The sequence below is a fragment of the Fistularia commersonii genome, chromosome 19 (genome assembly GCF_037954325.1).
Source record: "Fistularia commersonii isolate RoL2024-O1a breed Wild chromosome 19, RoL_Fcom_v1.0, whole genome shotgun sequence".
In the NCBI taxonomy this organism is placed as follows: Eukaryota; Metazoa; Chordata; class Actinopteri; order Syngnathiformes; family Fistulariidae; genus Fistularia; species Fistularia commersonii.
Genome location: NC_141302.1, coordinates 866,427 through 871,285, shown reverse-complemented (window position 1 = coordinate 871,285; position 4,859 = coordinate 866,427). Strand labels below are relative to the sequence as shown.

Here is a 4,859-nt window from a genome sequence, read left to right as displayed (position 1 = left end):
CTTTTTCAGGCCTCTTTTCTAGGTCCTTCCTCCATCAGGGTACGCAGTGCGACTCCTAAATAGGGCTGTACCCACCCCAAGGTGTACCCACTAGGGTAGGCATGCACACTATATCTATGGGACCCGCTGCTACTCTCAGATCCCCTGCTAGGTTAGCCTGCTAGCCAGTCACCATGTGTGCCATGAGGAGGCCTGGCAGAAGTCTTGGTGGTGGAGAGCTTCTCCTGAACCGGCAGGAGTAGACTGATGCACGAGTTGCTTCTTCATTCACCACAAGGCTTGTCAGCGGCAGCCCTGAAAGCGGGAGGTGGCAACCAGACAGGAAGTAGGCATGGACCTTCCCTCTCACTTCTTGCACTAAACACATCACACAAACACACACTCTCACTCCCTGAGAAGATCGCAATCTCCAACTGAGAGGGATGAGGTCTCAGGTCAGGGAGCCAATCGGCTCGCTTGTTTATTCTTACGTGGAGTTTCTTCGACGGAGTTCTTTCAACCAATGCAAGGGTCGAGCCTGCTGATCTTGTTCATCTTCAGCGTCCAGCTCCACCTGCCGTGACAGGTGTGGACCACAAGATGACGCCATTGGCTTCCAAAAGAGGCATACCTCCACCGTCCTCCACTCCACTTCAAGTGTGTCCTGTCTCTCCTCCAAGTAGGACTTGACCAGAACACCTCACCAGGAGGCGTCCGGACATGACGGATTCATGACGGAGAGCCCGGACATCCTGAGGAGGACACACATCTCAGACGCTTGGATCCGTGATCTGGTTCTTCTGGTCTCTTCTGGCCACCCACAGCTGGTGACCGGAGGAGAGGATTGGGACGTCGATCCACCGGTAAATTGACCTTCTACACCTCCTTCCCTCACTCGTGAGCAAGACCCCGAGATACTTGAGCTCCTCCGCTTGGGGCAGGACTTGTATGATGAGGAAATTGAAAAGCAGCTTGAATGTACCAAACAAAGGCATCATGAGACGATGAAGGGCGACGAAATGACCATGAAAGAAGATGACGTGTAGGATTAGGATCCCCAAGAAGCAAAGGGCTTGCAGTGAATCAGAGGATACGCTTTGAACCACAGAAGAAAGATCCACGGACCCAAGCGACCACGGCAGGTCAGACAGCAATGGAGACTTTTCTTAGTTCACCGGATCTGCTGTCCGTAGGAGAACAACGGCGGTCCAGTGGATCATCCAAGAAGCTCACTTTTGCCATAAGTTGGAGACTCCGCTCACCAAACGTCGACGAACCGAATCATTTTTTTCTACTGAAATCCTTGTAAACCCCATGGATCCGTTCTCCAGCCCCAAAAACAAGCTGCACTCTTTGGTAGATTTATTTATTTATTTTTGTAACAAATACAAAAAAAAACAGAAATACTGCATTTGTACTTTGTTTTAGCTTGATTGAATTTGCAGCATATCTTTCTGCCTGTTGGCATGAAATGTGCAAAATAATTATCACAAGAGTACAAATTAACAGTAAATCTCAGTGCTACATAAAATTGTAAACATTAAAATATGAGCAGCTTGATGTGGATTTTAAAATTAAGGCTAACGTTGTTGTTGCTGAGGTTCTGTTGTTGTTTTCTCTTTTTCTAGCTCTTACTTCATCAGAACCAGAAAAAGTAAAGCCTTCTGTCATATGAGACCCTCACTAATGCTAACGCTAACACTAATGCTATCTCCAGCTGGTTGACATTCATGAATCGGAGCTTACGATAACTTTTCTACTTCTTCTAAGACTTGCGACCTTTGCTTGGTTAGTCGCCCCTTCAGTCACGATCGATGTTGCTGCCTTGTCGTAGTGCTTAGCGAGATCTCTGACAGCAACACCCTTCTCGCGTTTGGCTCATATTTCTTTCAGATGCAGCGGAATGCTAAAGTTCTTCTTACCACCACAAGCTCAAACACTGTTTTTACATTCAAATACTAGAGGACCACATATGTAAACAACATGGAGTAGCATGCAAAACTGCCGCTACGCTAGCACGCCATAATGGCAAAAAGCCTGGCAGTTTCTTCATTTGTGTCCTCATGCACTGAGACTGGTTCAGAAATAGATTCCAAATTGGATTGCAAACGTATAAAATACGATATGAATGTCCAAAATGAATAAAACTGAACAAATAACAATAGGCAGCACAGCTTCAGGAACAAGGGGGTTCAGGTCGAGGTATTCGTGGTATTCATTTCCAATTTTTCTTCATCGGTTCCTGACTCGTGTGAAGAGCTTGGCCCTTCAACTCTCTGCCGGCGACTCTTGACCCGTTTTATTATGACCCCGATGACCCCGATGACCACGATGACCACGATGACCACGATGGCCACGGGGACCCCAATGACAATGGGGATTTTATTGGCGTCGCCAGTGGTGGTGTTGGTGGTGTTGGTGGTTGTGATGGCTATGGTGGTTGTGGCGACGCTACTTTTTGCCGTCCCCTCAGACTTCGGCTCTGGAACGACGAGAAAAGCTGTGTTATCAAAGGGAACGACAGTCTGGAAAGCACCTGTCTGGTCATGTGACAATAACTACATTGTGCAGGAAAAACAAACTGGAGAGACACGATATTTTGGCAGGATTAGCTAACGGGGGTAAATGATGACTCACCGACGGTCAGTTTAACTCCGTCAAAACTGGAGTTGCACTCGCAATAGTACGTTCCGATGTCTTGTAGTGTCACATTGCAGATATACAACGAGAAGAGGCCTCCAGAAATCTTAATGGAGGTCCTGTGTTGCCACTTCTCTTGGATTTCAGGGTTATGACCTTTCCGATAGATGACGTTGTCTCTTGGGTCACAACACATAAGCTCATTTGTAGCACTGGAACAGTTGAACAGCAGAGTGACGCATTCACCGTCCGGGGCAGACACTGATGCCTCGCCTTCAGGGGAGAAAGAAGAAACGTTTTGGTGTCGATCTGTTCCTCTGCTGCGACCAGCATACCAGTCCTGTTCCGAGCTCCAGGCCCCAAAAAAAGAAGCAGAAAACATTGACCGACTCTCTGTTAGCGCAGCAACACAGTTGCCTCAGCGAACACCTTTACCGACTCTTTCCTCTCGGCAGATTCGTTGCTCTTCATCTTCAAGCTCGTTCCCACTTGGGAGTTCACCTCCGCCCCCCCGACACGCTTAGCCCCGATGCTAACCCTGTCAACCCTGTGACGTTGCTGCAGACGGCGTTGCGTCTTCAGCAATAATGGTGGCTGACGAGCGAAAAGTTGTTTTTTTTCATTTGTATACAAACTAGTCTACGTCCAGAGACTTCATTAGTGGTTTCATGTGAACCGTTTGCCCTCCGACAACCAAATTTTGACTTCAAATCAAAACTCACTTGTCCAAACTTGCCCGCTCACGCTAAGAGCCGCTGCCTGCGCCGCCTTTCACCTGCCGCTTCATGCCGACTTTGTCCGTTGCCGTTCCATCTGATGCTGTTCTCTCTTTTGTCAAAGAGCCGTCGAGTTTTAAGAAAGGCGCTCAGAAATACGAGGTACCGTTACTACCGGAGTGGTCGAAGGTGCCGAACTCCGCCGTTTCCACCTGAACCCCCTCGAGGCACCAGGCACTGATTTCCAAATCTGGGAAATCACCATCGACACACCTGGTGGAGGCCCTCGGGCCAAGGCCTGGCCGGACCCTCGACGGCAGAGCCCGATTTACCGGTCGATCGCAAATGCCGCTCAAAATACGTTCAAAAAACACGGTGAAGTCACGTGGGCGAGACTTACCGGCTCCGTGCGACACCAGAGTTGCTGCCAAAAGGACGGCGCAGGCCAACGAGGTCCAATGAGAGCACATGATCAGGGGAAAAGGGGCAGAGGAGCAGGTGGTACAGCTTTTATATGCGGGTTGGCTCCGCCCTATGGAAGGTGCTAGAACAAGCTAGGACACGTGTTTCCGCTTCCGGCACCAATCGTTGTCTTCTGACTCACCTTACAGTTAGTGGAAGGAAATGAGTTCCCAGGTCCGCTTTCAAGCCATAAAGATAAATAGAAGAGCAAAGAAAGAAAAACAAAGAGCAAATGTAAACATTGAAACAAGTAAGAGCAACAGTTTAGTAAAGGGTGAAGTTATCCCCGTTAGCACTAATTTTAATTGTGTTAGCATGGATTTCAGCTGTGATTGTTTAAACTGTATGCAGTGCAAGGAGAGCGCTGCTACTCCAGGTGAGGTCGTTGGATGCAGTAGAGGCAGGGGGAGGCCGGGCCTCACCTGTCAGCACGGTTAGAAAAAAATGCAAAAATGAAATGGTTATATTTACTCAGTGATTTGTGCTATAAAGTTATTTTCCACTTAACTTCACCATTTTTTTTTCAAAATCGCTGAAAGAAAAATTCACATTTACCGTTCAATGATTCTGCTAACTGTGCTAGCATGCTATGCACTGAGACCGTATTGCTGTCTCTGTGGACGTCACTATTAAAAAAGCACTTTTGATGTACAAACTAAATTTCCATCGTTTAGCTGATGTGTCTAATATTTTTCGTCAACAACGGTTACGTGTTTCTCGTTATCCTAAAACGACTGTGAAGGGACATTAGGTGAGGCAGCCAGTGACGGTGCCTCATGTTAGGAGCTGCCGCTGATCCCAGGGATCCTTCTCACTACTCGGCTCCAGAATAATACAATTAGCATTAGCAGGCTACAGTAAACAGTTAGCAAGTCAAGTGCAGCCATCTAGTTATTTTTCCCGATCTCACGGGTCTGTAAAGCTCACAAACGCTGAGGGATGAATGTAAACCTCCTGGGCAGCTTCTCCACTTTTTGTCCCAGAAGGATCTCATCCAAACTGTTCCTGAGAAGACAAGGTTGCTCCGGCTGGTGGTCACCGGTTAGTCACCGGTTAGTCACC

At 47.9% G+C, this 4,859-nt stretch overlaps 1 long non-coding RNA gene across 1 annotated transcript; it reads right to left on the bottom strand.

The window, feature by feature from the left end:
* Positions 1 to 1,393: 1,393 nt before the first annotated feature.
* LOC147223266 (uncharacterized) lies at positions 1,394 to 3,812 on the bottom strand. The gene is made up of 3 exons (XR_015107592.1): positions 3,736 to 3,812; positions 2,617 to 2,892; positions 1,394 to 2,461 (listed from the first exon to the last, which is right to left on the bottom strand). It is a non-coding gene; the product is annotated as an uncharacterized LOC147223266 (long non-coding RNA).
* Positions 3,813 to 4,859: the final 1,047 nt, after the last annotated feature.